Below are 19,794 nucleotides of genomic sequence, written 5' to 3'. Positions count from 1 at the left end.
GAGAAGGTTAGCCCCACTTTCGTTGTTACGAATCATTTGTTAGATGTGATTCAGACACTGTCACTGTGCTATGTTATTCTGGATGTTAAGGGCCTGTTCGGCAGCCCTCTACTCCTCGCTCGTCAACTCCCTGCTCCATGTAGAAGCGGATCACGTGGAGCGTCACTTTGGCCGCTCCGAGAAAATGGCCTGCTGGCCGCTCCACTCCGCTTCGAGGAAAGCATGAAGCTAACGTGTTCGGTGCCACACTGGCCGCTCCAGGAGTGGTGCTGTGGAGCCGAGGGCTGCCGAACACGCTCTAAGATAGTGTCATAGTTTGTACCTAGTATCTAAAAATGTCGCCATCTCATCAGCGGTGCCATTAGAAAATTATTTGGCACCACTTCAGCAGTTTGTGCAGCCAACTTTGGTCCACACATCCGAGCAGACAAGCAGTAAAATACTAAATCTTTATGGCACAAATGAACTGGGCATCATAGCAAATAGGTGCTCCGAAGTCCGGTTCCCTAATTTTTTCTGCTGCATCGGCTCGCTAGTGCAAGGCACCAGTGCCAAATGTAGCAATAGTTGTCTTGACACCGTTTTGGCATACATAGTGGACGGCCTTAGTGTTATTAGTTCTATATTACTAAATATGTGTATGTACACACCTGTTGGATCAATGTGATGTCATCCAAACACTATCGCTATGCTGTTGCAGTTATATTTAGCTTCCTCATAAAATGTTCAATTTGTTATTTATAGTACATGACTAAGAACTTATAGCGTGTTGTAGTTAATTATAGCTTCTGATATTTCAGAATTTGGTTGTTGTCTCAGTAGCAATTAATTCATTTGCACATTGATCTTTTTGAGAAGATATGTCATAATTAACCTGTTTCTTCAGTTTTTCAAAATATGTATTTGGTGATTTTCTATGTTGCTAGAAACTCATTTCCCCTACAATTGTTACTACTCTAGTTTTAAATATTATTGGATGAACGGAAGTGTTCTTACCTGGAGTGGGTTGATCAAGAGTGGCCACAGTCTTTGAAGATGTGCCTAGCAAAGCTCTAGAGCATGTATGAGGAAGAGAACAAAGGTAGGCTTAGAGAAAGTGTTGTCAACGCTGAAGAATATTTCAAGATCTGAAAAAAAAGAGGAAGATGGAGAATGAGCTCAGATTTTTTTAGTTAGACTTTGGTAAGATGGTGTTGGCGAAGGAGGAGGCACTTTCTCAGTTGGTCAGTGCAAAACAGGTTCTTACCGAACTGAAAGCAGAGGTGGATAAGACAAGCCTGGATGATCTCGATTAGGGAAATGTATGTATTGTTCTAATATTGTTCTTATGAAGGTGAACTAGCTATATAATGTACTGTGCTGTTTTAAGGTAGCTAGCGTATTGTGATGTTAAAATATATTTATGTGCCTAATATGAAATTGGCAAACAGCTGTTCGATATGAAATGCGAATTTGCGTAATACTGGAATTATTAATTGTAAACTAATAAACCTGCTAAATGGGTCATGGAACTTTGCAAACAGTTCTAGCAGTAAAAGCGGTTGTGATGGATAACCCAATGCCATATAGTTTTCTTCATCAAATAGTGTGTGATGTAGTTGAATAAAAGCAAATGGTTAACCGAGGCAGAGCGTGTGTGATAGTTACACCTATCACACATGAGGCTATACATAAAACTGTGTGGGATATATATACAAACGGAAACGTTTTCCCTCGATTGACTGTGTGGGATGTACAGACAAACGGAAACGTACTTCTTGGATTGACTGTGTGGGATGTACATAAGAACGGGAACGTATTCCTTGGATTAACTGTGTGGAATGAGCATAACAGATGGAAACGTTTGTCTGGCACTGGCTATGTTGGATGTACTTTGATACGTCTCCATCGTATCTACTTTTCCAAACTCTTTTGCCATTGTTTTGGACTCTAATTTGCATGATTTGAATGGAACTAACCTGGACCGCGTTGTTTTTAGCAGAATTGCCATGGTGTTATTTTTGTGCAGAAATCAAAGTTCTCGGGTTGACCTGAAAATTCACGGAGAATTTTTGTGGAATAAATAAAAAATACCGACGCAAGAAGTTACTAGAGGGGGGCCACCAAGAGGCCACAAGCCCTTGGGGCGCGCCTCCCAGGCTTGTGGGCCCCCTAGACCTCCTCCGACCTCAACTCCAACTCTATATAACCCTATTTGGAGAGAAAAAATCAAGGAGAAGGATTCGTCATGTTTTACGATACGGAGCCACCGCCTCCTCCTGTTCTTCATCGGTAGGGCTGATCTGGAGTCCATTCAGGGCTCCGCGGCGGGGGATTCATCGCCATCATTATCACCAACCTTCCTCCATCACCAATTTCATGATGCTCACCGCCGTGCGTGCGTGATTCCATCGTAGGATTGTTGGACGGTGATGGGTTGGATGAGATTTATCATGTAATCGAGTTAGTTTTGTTAGGGTTTGATCCCTAGTATCCACTATGTTTTGAGATTGATGTTGCTATGACTTTGCTATGCTTAATGCTTGTCACTAGGGCCCGAGTGCCATGATTTCAGATCTGAACTTATTATGTTTTCATGAATATATGTGTGTTCTTGATCCTATCTTGCAAGTTGTAGACACCTATTATGAGTTATATATGATCTGCATACCCCAAGGTGACAATAATTGGGATTCTTTCTGGTGATTGTCGTAGTTTGAGGAGTTCATGTATTCACTAAGTGCTATTGCTTTGGTACGGTTCTCTATTAAAAGTGGGCCTTAATATTCCTTAGTTTCCATTAGGACCCCGCTGCCATAGGAGGGTAGGACAAAAGATGTCATGCAAGTTCTATTCCATAAGCACGTATGACTATATACGGAATACATCCCTACATTATATTGATGAATTGAAGCTAGTTTTGTGTCACGCTAGGTTATGGCTGCTATATGATGAATATTATCCAACACAATTATCATTGCTGATCCATTGCCTACGAGCTTTTCACATATTGATCTTTGCTAACTTACTTTGCCATTGCAACTATTACAATCAATACAAAACTGCTACTGGTACTTTTGCCACTGTTACCGTTACTTCCATACTACTTTGCTACTAAAATCTTTGATGCAGATATTAAGTCTTTCAGGTATGGTTGAATTGACAACTCAGTTGCTAATACTCGTGAACATTCTTTTGCTTCCCTTGTGTCGAATCAATAAATTTGAGTTGAATACTCTACCCTTGAAAATTGTTACGATCCCCTATACTTGTGGGTTATCATACTTACGACCGGAACTGATTGGGCCTGTATGATTGTATTTGATCGCTCGCCCATCGCACACGATCTCATTTTTGAAGGAAATATGCCCTAGAGGAAATAATAAAGTTATTATTTATTTCCTTATTTCATGATAAATGTTTATTATTCATGCTATAATTGTATTAACCGGAAACTTAGTACATGTGTGAATACGTAGACAAAACTTATAGTCCCTAGTACGCCTCTACGTGACTAGCTCGTTAATCAAAGATGGTTAAGTTTCCTAACCATAGACATGTGTTGTCATTTGATGAACGGGATCACATCATTAGGAGAATGATGTGATGGACATGACCCATCCGTTAGCTTAGCATTATGACCGTGTTAGTTTCATTGCTACTGCTTTCTTCATGGCTTATACAAGTTTCTCAGACTATGATATTATGCAACTCCCGAATACCAGAGGAACACTTTGTGTGCTACCAAACGTCACAACGTAAATGGGTGATTATAAATGTGCTCTACAGGTGTCTCCGAAGGTGTTTGTTGGGTTGGCATAGATCGAGATTAGGATTTGTCACTCCATGTTTCGGAGAGGTATCTTTGGGCCCTCTCGGTAATACTCATCACTATAAGGCTTGCAAGCATTGTGACTAATGAGTTAGTTGCAGGACGAAGTATTACGGAACGAGTAAAGAGACTTTCCGGTAACGAGATTGAACTAGGTATGATGATACCGACGATCGAATCTCGGGCAAGTAACATACCGATGACAAAGGGAACAACGTATGTTGTTATGCGGTTTGACCGATAAAGATCTTCATAGAATATGTAGGAGCCAATATGAGCATCCAGGTTCTGCTTTTGGTTATTGACCGGAGATATGTCTCGGTCATGTCTACATAGTTCTCGAACCCGTAGGGTCCGCACGCTTAACATTTGATGACGATTTGTATTATGAGTTATGTGATTTGATGACCGAAGTTTGTTCAAACTCCCGGATGAGATCATGGACGTGACGAGGAGTCTCGAAATGGTCGAGACATAAAGATCGATATATTGGAAGGCTATATTCGGACATCGGAAAGGTTCCGAGTGATTCAGGTATTTTTTGGAGTACCAGAGAGTTACGAGAATTCGCCGGGGGAAGTAGTGGGCCTTAATGGGCCATACGGGAAAGGAAAGAAGGGCCTCAAGGGGTGGCAGCGCGCCCCCCCATGGCAAGTCCGAATTGGAATAGGGAGGGGGCAGTGCCCCTGTCGGTGTCAAAACCGGCGGATCTCGGGCAGGGGGTCCCGAACTGTGCTTCTAGGCGGATGGTAACAGGACACTAGGGACACGATGTTTTACCCAGGTTTGGGCCCTCTCGATGGAGGTAAAACCCTACGTCCTGCTTGATTAATATTGATGATATGGGTAGTACAAGAGTAGATCTACCACGAGATCAAGGAGGCTAAACCCTAGAAGCTAGCCTATGGTATGATTGTTGTTCGTCCTACGGACTAAAACCCTCCGGTTTATATAGACATCGGAGAGGGCTAGGGTTACACAGAGTCAGTTACAATGGTAGGAGATCTACATATTCTTATCGCCAAGCTTGCCTTCTACGTCAAGGAAAGTCCCATCCGGACACGGGGCGAAGTCTTCAATCTTCTATCTTCATAGTCTTGGAGTCCGGCCGATGGTGATAGTTCGGCTATCCGGACACCCCCTAGTCCAGGACTCCCTCAGTAGCCCCCGAACCAGGCTTCAATGACGACGAGTCCGGCGCGTATATCGTCTTCGGCTTTGCAAGGCGGGTTCTCCTTCAAATTCCATGTGCTTGCCGAATAGTGTCCTGCTTTCTTATAAATGTTGCGCTCCTTGGCTTCCACGTCCAATAATGGCCCTCTTCCACGTGTCGTAAATGCGAAAAGCCAGGGTATTTTTATGTTTCACCCCCTAGCTGCGCGAATAAGCTGCCTATAAGAGAGGCGAGGATCTAGATCCGAATCCCACCATCCTCCTTCCGCAAGTACTCATCGGAGCGCCTTTGACAAAAATCCATTCCATCACGGACAGTCGACGCGGCTCCTCCTCTCGCGCTCCCAGCCCTCAGCCAGGAGATTGGAGGAGATGTTCAGTCCCGCATAGCGAGCTAGTGACGCTCCAAGCAGAGGGATATCTTCCCCCAGCCTTCATGGTTCCGGTTCGAGCCGGACTGGCCACCTACAAGGGTGGAAAGAAGTCGGAGAGCGTCTCTGATCCCTCCAAAGGAGAGCGGGTATGCTTCATCCCTTATCTAATAAGGGGACTTGGATTTCCCATACATCCGTTTCTCCGGGGGCTCCTGGAGTTCTACGGACTCCAGCTTCACCACCTTACACCTGCCTCCATTTTGCACATCGCGGGCTTTGTAGCCTTTTGCGAGCTATTCTTGGGCGTCGAGGCCCACTTTGCACTGTGGAAGAGATTGTTTTGCCTCGTACCCCATTCTCATGAGGGGTCGATATATCAAGTGGGCGGAGCCGAAATATGGCGCATCGCCGGGACCGGATATCCATCCGGAACCCCGAAGAAGGCGTCCGAAGACTGGCCTTCAGAATGGTTTTATATGGAAGATGCCCCACTGCCGGACCCAGTTCGGATCGGCCTCCCGGAGTTTAGCAACGCTCCTCTGAAGAAACGCCTGAGCTGGCGCCCGCGGAGCCCTCAACGGGAGAATGACAAGGGCGTCCAATATCCGATGAGCCAGATAAGGTTACTGGCCCATTCCGGATTGACCATGATTGGAGTCATGGCAACGTGCATCATGCGAGGGGTGCATCCACTCCAATATAGGGGCCACCCCATGTGGGATTTCAACAGGGAGGATGACGCCACCCGGCATGGCCGCAAGGGGCCGGGATCGGTTGACGATCTCGTGAAGATCCTGTCCGGCTTGTACAAGGGGGAGAAAGAGGACTTCCTCCGTGCGAGTCCATTGAATGGATTCTCCATGAATAACCCTCGGAGCTGGGTAAGCGGACGTTTATCTATCCGATCCATATTCCCAAAGTTAAGTGTATCACTTTGTGATTTTGACGCAGGAGCTGCTCCGGGACGTAGAGGGCATACACAACCTGACTCCACAGCCCGAGGATCCGGGACGATCCCTTGATCCGGCCTTCGAAGAGGATCCGGATATAAAGGTGGAACTGATCGATGGGGTGTTCCACCAACTTAGCATGGACAATGCTTTGGTCGCCATTACGGCCGACTACCCCGGTTTAACTCCGGCTTCCCAGGTAACTATGACCGGAGTCCTGACATCATTGCTTGTCCATGCTCATTTCTGACCACCGTATACTAACGGTGCTCCGCAGGAGGCACTTTTAAGGCGGGAAGCCGAACCCGTGGCGGCTGACCAACAAGGGTCAGTCCGGCCCAGCAGGCGAAAGAGGAGTGCGGCGCGAATCGAAACATCACCGCAACGGTACGGCGCATCATCGTTTTTAAGGAAAAATTCCTAGGAGGTATATTAACGCTCATGATTCTTCCAGGGGAAAAAGCGCTCGCCGGACATTGTCCGGAGAGGTTGCCAATCAAGCCTCCACCAGCCATGCTCCAACGCCTGGTCCAGAGGGGGAGGCGAACACAAGGCATGAGCCGGATGCTCCTCCAACAGAGGATGCCGACAGGCTGTCCGCCACCAGGTCTGAGGTGGAGAGCGCCATGAATCACAGGCGCCGCCGGACAGTTCTTCGTGACGCGTGTTTCTCCCCGGAGGCACTGAATGCCTTTAATGCGGGAGATGCGCACCTCCGTACCGCTCGAGATGGTCTAACCGGAGCCACGGAGCAGTATGTGAAAGGCATACGGGTGAGGAATTTTAATAGTTATATATACCAGTAGCCCCCGAGACTTAAAATAGTTAGAATAACTGATTTAAGGATCATTTGTTATGCAGGATCTTACGGAGAAGAATACCCACCTGTCCCAGGAGCTTCAAGAGTGCAAGGCCCAACTTGAGGCCGCACTAGCCGCCACGGGGGGAGCCACAGAGACCCCCCTGGTAATGCATACTTCGAAAAGATAAGACTTTTATGAAGTGCGGCGTATGTATAAGTCTGACAATAATATTGCAGATGGTGCCGGACTAGATCCGGACAAGCAACATCTACTGCGCCAGCTGAAGGCCGGCGAGAAGGTGCTTATGAGGGTGCAGTAGGAGAGGAACAAACTCCAAGATGCCAACACCCAGCTGGGCGAAGAACTAAAGGATGTTCGGGTCCAGCTGTCTGACTCCGTGAAGGAGAATCGGCGGCTTCGTCGCGGCATTTACAATAGCAAACTCTTTTGAAAAGAAGAGTTCAGCGAGGAAGTCGATTGACAGAAATGTGTCTGTAGGTGTGCTCACAGGTCGTCCTGCGGAGGAAATGCCCGGTTCAACGGGTGACCTACTACCCGAGCTGCAGCAACTGCACGAACGTGTTCGGCAGGCAATGAGCAGGATCGCCCAGGCCTTATGGTCGTCCGTCTCCCTACCCGAAGGTCTTGGAGGGCTTGCGGAGAAGCTTCAGGGAGCACGGCAGCGCTTCTGTTTGTGGAAGATATCGACCTACCGTCAAGGCGCCAGGGAGGCCTGGGCCATGGTGAAGACGCGGTACACAAAGGCGGATCCGAACCACATGGCCGAGGTTGGACCTGTGGGGCCTGATGGGAAGGAGATCCCTGTGAGCTTAATGTACGACCAAGTAGAGTTGGCCGCGAAGTATTCCCAACGGGACTGTAAACTAGACAGCCTGTTAGACGGGATTGAAGAGGAGTACAATCAGTCAAGTTGACGATGTAATTTAAAATGACATGTAAAATGCCTTCTAGCCGGATTGTAGATCGTTTGTCTTTGCGGACCTATTCGCTTCAACCTCTGAACCCAACAGTCCGGAGTGTGTCCGAATACCCTCACGGTTATATAAAAACCGGGGCATGCATGGAGACCAGGTGTAGGGGTCATTAGTGCTTTATCAGACAAGTGCCCAACTAGTTATGTTATATTACATGGTTAGTAAGAAACATCTTCCAGGGAGAAGAGTTCCGTTAGGGGTTCCTTTCCCTGGGAGGCATGCCCTAAAGTGCATGTCCGGACTGCGAAAAAAGCAGAAAAAAAACATCTGGGGGCAGATAAATAAATAAGTAAGAAATTATCTTTCAAGTCACCGACCGAATATTCCCTTAAGAACGCTAGCTTTCGGCTTCACCCAGTCTGAGGTACACATCCGGCTGACCCGGCAGTAACAATCACAGAGGTGCTCCCTTTACCTCCTAGCCGAACAATCAGGAACGTAGGGGTAAGCACAGGAGCCAGGCAACCCAGCTTGGCCAAAACTTAAGTCATATCGATGCATACAATGGTGAATAAAAGGTACATGTGGAAGTGTGACACATGTTTTGGGCATGAAGCCCTTATAAATAAGCTTCTGTTAAATAAGCCCCAGGTATAATGAGTGCGAGCCGCACGTCAAGTGTGTGCGCACAATGCGCAGATCAGACCTCAAAGGATTTACGAAAAAAAAGGAGGGAGAGAGAGAAAAACAAAACACAGCTAAAGTATAAAATGTGGACGAAGGAAGGAGACGAACTCTGAGTCCGGCACTAGGCATAGAATCTTCGGAGACGGGCTGCGTTCCATGGGTTCGGCTCGAGTCGGTTGTCCGATGCGTTTCGTAGACGGTATGCTCCGCCGGTCAGGACTTGGTCGATGATGAAGGGACCTTCCCATTTGGGCTTGATTTTGTCCTTTTTCTTGTCCGGCAGGCGTAGAACTAGTTCGCCAACATTGTAAGTTTTGGCCCGTACTTCTCGGCTTTGGTATCTTCGTGCCTTCTGTTGATAGGATGCGGAACGAGCTTTTGCCACGTCGCGCTCCTCTTCTAAGGCGTCCAAACTGTCCTGCCGATCCAGCTTGGCTTCTCTTTCTTCGTACATGCGCACGCGAGGTGAGTCATGAATTATATCACGGGGCAGAACTGCCTCTGCGCCATACACCATAAAAAATGGTGTGAATCCGGTAGTGCGGTTTGGCGTGGTCTGCAGCCCCCAGAGTACGGAGTCGAGCTCCTCCACCCAGTGCGTGTTAGATTCCGTGAGGGAGCGCACTAGCCTGGGTTTGATGCCTCTCATGATTAGACCATTTGCTCGTTCGACTTGATCGTTAGTTTGAGGGTGATAGACTGAAGCGTAGTCGAGCTTGATGCCCATTGTTTTGCACCAGAGTTTAACCTCGTCGGTCGTGAAGTTCGTGCCGTTATCAGTGATGATGCTATGGAGGACGCCATAACGGTGTACCACCACAGATAGGAAGTCTATCACAGGTCCGGATTCGGGCGTTTTACCTGGCTTGGCCTCTATCCATTTGGTGAATTTGTCCACCATGACCAATAGGTATTTTTGCTTGTGGGTTCCCCCTTTAAGGGGGCCAACCATGTCAAGCCCCCAGACCGCGAACGGTCAGGTGATGGGTATATTTTTGAGGGCGGTGGGTGGCATGTGGGTTTGATTAGCAAAGAGCTGGCAACCGACGCATCGTTGGACTAAGTCCTGAGCATCTGCCCAGGCCGTCGGCCAATAAAATCCTGTATGGAAGGCCTTGCCTACAAGGGCCCAGGCTGCAGCGTGGTGCCCACCGAGTCCGGCGTGAATTTCAGCCAGAAGATTTCGCCATTCCTCTTCGGAGATGCACCTTTGAAGGACTCCGGTTGTGCTTTTCTTATAAAGCTCTCCCTCATGGACCTTGTAGGCCTTAGATCGCCGTACTATGCAGCGGGCCTTGTTTTGGTCTTCGGGGAGTTCCTGCCTAATGAAGTAGGCTAGGAATGGTTCCGTCCATGGGGCAATCACTGCCATTATTTCGTGGGCTGAAGGTGTTATTTCATTGGCTAAGCCACCGATTGTGTCAGAATGTTCGATGTTGGGAGGTGCGGTTGGCTCCGGGTTGTTAGTTCCGGACTCCTCTTCCCATAATACAGATGGCTTAAAGAGCCGCTCCAGGAAGATGTTTGGAGGGACAGCGTCACGTTTTGCGCCGATGCGTGCCAACACGTCGGCCGCCTGGTTGTTATCCCGGGCTACATGATGGAATTCGTGTCCTTCGAACCGAGCTGACATTTTTAGGACGGCGTTACGGTAGGCTCCCATTTTTGGATCCTTGGCGTCAAAGTCTCCATTTACTTGGGATATTGCGAGGTTTGAATCCCTGCAGACCTCTAGGCGTTGAATGCCCATGGAGATTGCCATTCGGAGACTGTGTAGAAGGGCCTCGTATTCGGCTGCATTGTTGGAGTCTGTGTACATTATCTGAAGTACGTATTGGACTGTTTCTCCGGTTGGGGACGTCAAGATGATGCCAACCCCCAAGGCAGCCAACATTTTGGAGCCGTCAAAGTGCATGATCCAATTGGAGTATGCGCCGTACTCTTTAGGGAGTTCGGCTTCGGTCCATTCAGCGATGAAGTCGGCCAAAACTTGTGACTTTATGGCTCGCCGTGGTTTGTAGGTTATGTCGAATGGTAAGAGTTCAATGACCCATTTTGCAATCCTGCCCGTTGCATCGCGGTTGTTTATGATGTCGTTGAGAGGTACTTCGGAGGCTACTGTTATCGAACACTCTTGAAAGTAGCGTCGCAGCTTCCGGGATGCCATGAACACCGCGTACGCTATCTTTTGATAATGTGGATACCGGGACTTGCATGGAGTTAAGATAGTGGATATGTAGTACACTGGTTTTTGCAGAGGGAATTTGTGTCCTTTTGTTTCTCATTCAACGACGAGCACCGTGCTTACAACCTGATGTGTTTCCGCGATGTATAACAACATTGGTTCGCCCAAGTTGGGCGCAGCCAGGGCCGGATTTGTTGCCAATATGGCTTTTATTTCTTCGAATCCGGCCATGGAAACATCCATCCATTCGAAGTGTTCGGTGCGCCGGAGGAGGCGATAAAGGGGCAATGCCTTTTCTCCTAAGCGGGAGATGAAGCGGCTTAGAGCCGCCACGCATCCAGTCAGCTTTTGTATTTGTTTGAGGTCTTTTGGGATATCCAACTGTGACAGAGCTCGGATCTTGGCTGGGTTTGCTTCAATTCCTCTACCGGATACGATGAAGCCCAAGAGCTTTCCGGCTGGTACGCCGAACACGCATTTTTCCGGGTTGAGCTTAATATCATATGCTCGGAGGTTGTCAAATGTGAGCCTCAAATTGTCTACTAGAGTTTCGACGTGTTTGGTTTTAACGACCACATCATCTACGTATGCCTCCACTGTTTTGCCGATCTGGGTTGCCAGACATGTCTGAATCATGCGCTGATATGTTGCGCCGGCGTTTTTGAGCCGGAAGGGCATTGTGTTGAAGCAGAATGGTCCGTATGGAGTAATGAATGCTGTTGCGTCTTGGTCTGTCTCCGCCATCTTAATTTGATGGTAGCCGGAGTATGCGTCGAGGAAGCACAATGAATCGTGCCCTGCGGTAGCATCGATGATTTGATCGATGCGGGGAAGGGGGAAAGGATCCTTTGGACAAGCCTTGTTAAGGTCTTTGAAATCGACGCACAGGCGCCAGGATTTGTCCTTTTTTGGTACCATTACCAGGTTTGCTAGCCAGTCCGGATGTTTTATGTCTCTGATGAATCCGGCTTCTAGTAGTTTGGCTAGCTCCTCTGCCATTGCATGTCTTTTGGGTTCGGAAAATCGCCGAAGAGCCTATTTGACTGGCTTGAATCCTTTTAGGATGTTTAGGCTATGTTCTGCCAACCTGCGTGGGATTCCTGGCATATCTGAAGGGTGCCAGGCAAAGATGTCCCAATTTTCCCGAAGGAATTCTTGTAGTGCGGCGTCTACATCAGGGTTTAGTTGTGCCCCAATGGAGGCCGTCTTTGTGGGGTCCGTTGGATGGACTTGGAATTTGACTATTTCGTCCGCTGGCTTAAAAGAGGTGGACTTGGATCTCTTATCGAGTATCACATCATCCATGTTCACCGTGGAGCGCAGCGCAGTGAGTTCCTCTGCCGCTAGGGCTTCAGATAGTGCCTCTAGGGCTAGTGCAGCTGTCTTATTCTCGGCGCGGAGTGCTATGTCCGGATCACTGGCAAGAGTGATGATTCCATTGGGCCCGGGAATTTTAAGCTTCATGTACCCGTAATGGGGTATAGCTTGAAAAATTGTGAATGTCTCTCGCCCTAATAAAGCGTGATATCCGCTGCTGAACGGGGCCACTTGGAATGTGACCTCCTCGGACCTGTAATTGTCCGGCGAGCCGAACACCACGTCCAGTGTAATTTTTCCTGTGCAACGTGCTTCCCGACTAGGGATTATTCCTCTAAAGGTTGTGCTGCTTCGCTCAATGCGGCTCCAGTCTATTTCTATTTTTCGAAGGGTTTCTTCATAGATGAGGTTTAATCCGCTGCCGCCATCCATGAGTACCTTAGTAAGGCAAAAGCCGTACACTATTGGACTGAGGACCAATGCGGCTGGTGCTCGGGCTGTTCAGAATTTAGGTTCGTCACTGGCATTGAAGGTAATAGCCGTGTCACTCCATGGGTTTATTGTTGCCACCTGGTAGACTTCGGCAAGGCTGCGGAGTGTTCGTTTCCGCATATTATTTGATGCAAAAGTCTCGAAGACGGTTAATACCGTACTGGTATCCTTAGACTGATGCTCTAGAGCTAGAAGCTCTTCGCCACTTTTGGCCACCTGCCGTAGTATCCAACATGCTCTAAGGCTATGAGTTGGAGTGGCGCCCTCTGTGCTATGAATTTTGCAGGGTCCATTGAGCCATCCCTCCAGTATGGTTCCATGACCTATAAAGGATTTTTGCTTTTTGGTATTTAACCTAGGTGCCTGGTGATGATGCACCCTTTTATTTCGGACTAGGGTTGTATTTAGGGCCGGATTATCCCAAAAATTGATTTCGGTTTTCCAGGCGCTTTCCATCTCACAGTACTTTCATCCTATGGACGCCAAGTCAGCGACGCATGTAATTTCACGACGACCTACGGCGTTGAGGATTCCCTTGTCCATGCAATTGTTGCAGAAAATTGAGATTGCGCTTTCCTCAGGGCAGTCCTTTATCCTGTTCATAACCAGGAGGAATCTGGCCCAGTAATGATGTACTGTTTCATCGGGCTCTTGCCGTATTTGAGATAGATCGCTTGTGTTTGGGTGGGCGGGTGGAACTAAATTCGGAACCTCGCCCAATCCGAGGCTCAAGGGCCAAGGACTTTCCGGATTCGGAAGCTTGGATTGCTGGATGTTGTCCAACGAATCTGGTCCGCTGCCTGACTTTAGGTTCAGTACGCGACTGACGTCCGTCCCTCCGTGGGAATCCGGCAAGGAGGGATCAGGAATCCGGACATAGTTGGTCTTTAATATAGAAGAAGAGTCGCCGCGATGTTCCTCTACCACGGCGACGTGGTGGGTAGCCTGGGGAGAGTTGATCTCTCTCAGATCGGTTTTAAGCCCAATCTGATCGTAATCTGTAGCGACTCCCAGGGCGGCGATGCGATCCAAGAGCTTGTTTACGGAGGAAAGCTCCATCGGATCTAGCTGCTCGGAGAGTTCCGAGTTGACGTGAAGATCGCTTTTGATGACCCGAGAGGTCGTTGTCGGATGTAATGCCCCGAGACCGATGCTTCAGAAGACTTCCAGCTATTCCGAGTTTTGCCATGTGTTTCTTTTGTGCTTGCTCTTTTATTTTTGCATTGCATCATGTCATCATGTCATCATGCCATTTAATTTTTAAAACTCAACTAAATAAACCGTATGGATCTTCGATCCATTTAAATCGAGGAAACTCACATGGTGGGTTCTCTTTAAAACATACCCTCCCGATATTTAGGGAGATATTATAAAATATTCCATTGTTTTGGAAATCACCATAACCCACGTGCAAAATAAATCCCATGCCTTTTTCTGCCCCGAGTTGACCTCCAAACCTTGCCCATAAATTATTTCGTCATTTTCCGGAGCTCCACCAAAAATCCGAACATTTTTGGACCTTCCCAAACCTCACTTCCTATTCAAATCATTTGAATTTAAATCAAATGAGTTTGAATTTAAACTTTCGGTCATGCCCACTTCTATTTTCCTGGTTCAAGCTCATTTTTGTGAGCTCGGGAAAATTACCCGCATGCCCAAATTCTTCCTCTAAACCTTTTCTTCTCTCTTTTCCTTTCTTCCAGTTCTCTGTTAATTTAAAGAATAGAGAGAGAGCCCAGCCAGGCCTCTTAGGCCCGACCATCCAAACCGGCCTCTAGCCCACAGCCTAACTAGCAAACCAGGCCGGCCCATTTGCCCTGGAGGTCCAGCCCACCTAACCCCCTCCTAACCCTAGCCCGCATCTCATCTCTCCCTCTCGCTCCCTTGGAGCGCCGCCAGGCACCCGCATCGCCCGCGCCAGAGGACGCGCTCGACCCCATCGCCCTCTCCTGCGCCCGTTCCCGATCCTCCCGCATCCCTCCTCTCGATCCCCATCTCCCTCTCGTTCCCGTGCCCGCAGCCATGGCTCTCCTCGCGTGACCCCCTCTCCCTTTCCCCTCGCCGCCTCCTCGCCAGCCAACTCCGGCGCCATCCGTCCCCGTCGCCCGAGTGCTCAAGGAGAGCAGCTCCTCGTGAGTCTCCCTTCGTCGCCACTGCCTCCTCCCTCCGCCGCCAGAGAGGAGCGAGTGCCTCTCGCTCGAGCCGCGCCGCCGGCCAAGTTCCTCTTCTTCTCCTCGCGTCGCCTCTCTACCCGCCTCGACCTCGCCTCCGCTCCTTCCTCCCCGCAGCGCCCGAACCCTCCTACGCCGGCCTCGGCCTCCCGCGGCTGCCTGCTGCTGGCCCCGCTGCCGAGCTCTCCACTGCGCCCGGTCCTCTCGCCGGCCAACTCCGGCGGCCCCGTCGCCTCTGCGCGCGAGCACCGCGCGCCCAACCGCCTCGTCTGGTCTCCGCGGCCTCCTCCTCTTCTGCTCCCTCTCCGGCACCCGTTTCCAGCCCCGGCTGCCCTCTGCCTTGGGCTCAGGTAGCAACCATGCCCATGCTGCTGCCTTGCCTTGCTCGCGCCAGCCCCCTTTTGTGTTGCCTTGCTGCTGTCAACCGAAGCCTTTTTTGTGATGTTCTGTCTTGGATCCCGTCAAGACTGCCTCGAGTTCGACTATGACGTGTACGACTACATCCGAGGAGGATTTCGTCAAGTACCCCTTCGGATCGCCAAGGACATCTACGAAAACGTGTACCATCTATCGTCGCTCGAAGACCCGTGTACGACTACTGCCACGACGTCTGTGAACCACTACCGTCGACCCTCGAAGACCCCATGGGCCCCGAACATCCACGGGACTTGAACAACTACTTCCACTACGATATGTACCACTACCGTCGCCACGTGAACAACTACTTCCCTCGACGACTCGAACCGCTCCGAAAACGCACGCGTCGAAGGTATAACCGCCGAGACGATGCCCATGAACGAATGCTTTGTTGTATGAGATGTACCATATGTTTGCACCGTGATCGAATCGTCCTTGCGATGCCCCTCTTTTGCCGTGCCACCGTCCCGTGGGAACCCGGAATCCGGGATCACCCCACCACCTTTTGCATGACACACTCATCCGCACACTTCTCTCTTGCATCGGTATCCCCGTGAGCTACCGGAACCGATATGTTGTCGTGGCATCATTTTCGGATATGTTGCCGTGGCATCATTTTCGGATATGTTGCCGTGGCACCATTTTTGTTTCGCCGCCGTGGCACCCTTTTCGTTCAGCCATGGTGACCAAATGCTTCATAACATGCTCATGTTAACGTTTTCATAAAAATTGCAAAAACTTCTATATGTCATCCGCATCATGATAACAACATTTAAAATGATAAAAATTGTGTTTGCATTAAACTACTATATGACATGGGGATTTTCCGTAATTGTTGTTTGTTGTTTCCGGCCTCATTTAAACTTGCCTAAATAGTTAGTTTATTTATGCTTCACCTCTTGCCATGCTTAACAACATTTAATATTGTTTGGTAACCTAACCGAGAGAGAACTAAATAATTGATATGGTGTTTCGTCAATATGCAACTCATTGCATATTGAGCTCCACTTACTTTGTAGTATTGTTTGTTGCACTTTGCCATGCCATGCCTCTTTAAACCGGACATGCATCATACTTGCTTGTGCATCATGACATGTTTATGCTTGTGTGTTTACCATGTTGTTTGCTTCTTTCCGGTTTGCTTCTCTCGTTAGCTTCGGTTTCGTTCCGGAGTTGTGAGGATTCGTTCGACTACGTTCATTTATCTTCTTCATGGACTCGTTCTTCTTCCTTGCGGGATTTCAGGCAAGATGACCATTACCCTCGATATCACTTCTATCTTTGCTTGATAGTTGCTTCATTCTATCGCTATGTTGTGCTACCTATCACTTGTTTACCATGCCTCCCAAATTGCCATGTCAGCCTCTAACCTTTTCACCCTTCCTAGCAAACCGTTGCTTGGCTATGTTACCGCTTTTGCTCAGCCCCTCTTATAGCGTTGTTAGTTGCAGGTGAAGTTGAAGATTGCTCCATGATGGACAAGATTATTTTGGGATATCACAATATCTCTTATATTATTAATGCATCTATATACTTGGTAAAGGCTGGAAGACTCGGCCTTATGCCTGGTGTTTTGTTCCACTCTTGCCGCCCCTAGTTCCGTCATACCGGTGTTATGTTCCCGGATTTTGCGTTCCTTACGCGGTTGGGTGATTTATGGGGCCCCCATGACAGTTCGCTTTGAATAAAACTCCTCCAGCAAGGCCCAACCTTGGTTTTACCATTTTCCACCTAAGCCTTTTTCCCTTGGGTTCTGCAGACTCAAGGGTCATCTTTATTTTACCCCCCCGGGCCAGTGCTCGTCGTGAGTGTTGGTCCAACCTGTCAACCGCCGGTGGCCACCAGGGGCAACTCTGGGCTGGCCTACCAGAAGTTTGGACAATCCGGTGTGCCCTGAGAACGAGATATGTGCAGCTCCTATCGGGATTTGTCGGCACAACGGGAGGCTTTGCTAGTCTTGTTTTACCATTGTCGAAATGTCTTGTAAACCGGGATTCCGAGTCTGATCGGGTCTTCCTGGGAGAAGGTCTATTCCTTCGTTGATCGCGAGAGCTTATCATGGGCTAAGTTGGGACACCCCTGCAGGGTATAATCTTTTGAAAGCCGTGCCTGCGGTTATAGGCAGACGGGAATTTGTTAATGTCCGGTTGTATATAACTTGACACTTGACCTCTTTAAAACGCATCAACCGCGTGTGTAGCCGTGATGGTCTCTTCTCGGCGGAGTCCGGGAAGTGAACACGGTTTTGGGTTATGTTTGACGTAAGTAGGAGTTCAGGATCACTTCTTGATCATTGCTAGTTCACGACCGTTCCATTGCTTCTCTTCTTGCTCTTATTTGCGTATGTTAGCCACCATATATGCTAGTCGCTGCTGCAACCTCACCACTTTACCCCTTCCTTTCCCATAAGCTTAAATAGTCTTGATCTCGCGGGTTTTGAGATTGCTGAGTCCTCATGACTCACCAGATACTATCACAATAGTTGCAGGTCCCGATGATACCAGTGTAGGTGATGCAACCGAGCTCAGATGGGAGCTCAATGAAGACCTTAGTTGTTGCTATGTTTCATTTCATGTTGATCAGTAGTGGAGCCCAGTCGGGACGATCGGGGATCTAGCAGTTGGGTTATCTTCTTTTCTTTTGGCTTCGTCCGTAGTCGGACTATGTGTGTACTCTGAATGATGTATGATTTATTATATGTTCATTGTGTGAAGTGGCGATTGTAAGCCAACTCTTTCTCCCAGTCTTGTTCATTACATGGGATTGTGTGAAGATGACCCTTCTTGCGACAAAACCACAATGCGGTTATGCCTCTAAGTCGTGCTTCGACACGTGGGAGATATAGCCGCATCGTGGGTGTTACAAGTTGGTAATCAGAGCCATCCCCGACTTAGGAGCCCCCTGCTTGATTGTTTGCTGGCGTTGTTGAGTCTAGAAAAAAATGTTTTGAGTCTTAGGATTATATATATCGGAGAGTAGGATTGTTTTTACTCCTCAGTCCCTTCGTCGCTCTAGTGAGGTCTCCTAACGTAGATGTTTTGACTTTCCTCTCCTCAAATTTCACTAAATTTTTTTTTAGGATCACGCGGGTATCTTGGAATCGTTCCGATGGTTTTGTGACGAGAACATTGTTCTTGGTGCCTCCTGTCTATTTATGTGGCTTTGACCCGGGGAGTTGAGCTCCGAGGTGTTGTCGTCATAATTTTATCGTTGTAGTTCTGGAATACCTGAGTTTTGCCGACATCGAAAATCTCTATTATGCAGTTGTTGGTGAGATAACCTCGATAACCCAGTACTGGGGCGAGTTCGGGAGTATTGCCATAACTCGTATAATGGATGCTTTTCGAAGGTTGAGGTACACGATTTCCGAAGGTTTCTTGGTTATGTGTTGATGGATGGATACAGCTTGGATGTAGGTATTGTTAGTTTGGGTGAGATATATATTGCTTCCCCTGTATCCCCAACACCAGATTGCATAACCAGAAAGTTTCGGGAGTTTTATAGGTAGGAATTCAAGTAGCTCCTAGAATATCTTTTCGACAGATGCATGATATGAGATTGGGGTTCGACGTCTAGTGGTCCGCCTTTCCACGGTCGTTTTTACAGTGGTCTCGTTGTGTCTTAAAGAACCCTTGGCTATGCTGGTTCGGGGACGCTTCGTATGTCATGTGCACTGCCTTGTACATGATGGTGCTGTACACTCGAGCCCGTGTGGGCCCCACCACGAAAACTTCGGACGGAATCTCTATCATATGTTTGTTCCGGCTTATTCTGCAAGCCAAATCCTTTGTTTTGTTTTATTTGTGGTATTCGAGTTGCTTTGAAGTCAAATGTTGAATCCATACCTTTCCTAAATGGTGTTCTCATATTTCTATATGAATGCTAATCCTTCTTAATCATTGATGTTGTCATGTTAATTCTTTTCCTACCGGTGTGTTTCTCTTCGAGATGATCCCATCATTCTCCCCATCCGCAAGATCAATTCTAAGTTTTCTCAACGGTGTTTGTTTCATCCATTCCAAGTTGCCTTTGTTTTCCCGCCCTCCCACCCTTTCTTTTCTTCAAGGACTCAGATTTCTTAATCGGGTATCCTTTTATTTGTGAGAAGTCTCTTCATTCGTTTCTTTCAATGTTCTTATCCGGTGATTCTCAGGAAGATACTAATGGAGCTTCAAGTTTATTATTCTTCGTCTTTTTTCTTCTCCGGTGGATTTAACTCAAGCTTTCGGTGTTGATCATATTCTTTTTCTCATTTTAAGTGCTTTCTTATGCCGGTGCACCTCTTAATCATTCACTTCTCAATATTCCTTCGTTCTCGAGTGTAGAATATTTCTCAGAAGGCCCGTCTTTCCATTCTCAATCCGTCCAAACTATTTGGAGATTATTATCTCATTCAAGTCATTTAATTCAACCGGCGCAATCCCCCCCTTTCAATCAATCATTCAACGATGTTTTCCTTTTGAGTGGGCCCTAACCATA

The sequence above is a fragment of the Triticum aestivum genome, chromosome 7B (assembly GCF_018294505.1).
Source record: "Triticum aestivum cultivar Chinese Spring chromosome 7B, IWGSC CS RefSeq v2.1, whole genome shotgun sequence".
Classification (NCBI taxonomy): domain Eukaryota; kingdom Viridiplantae; phylum Streptophyta; class Magnoliopsida; order Poales; family Poaceae; genus Triticum; species Triticum aestivum.
The sequence above is the reverse complement of the archived record's forward strand: the minus strand, read 5'-3'. Positions refer to the sequence as shown.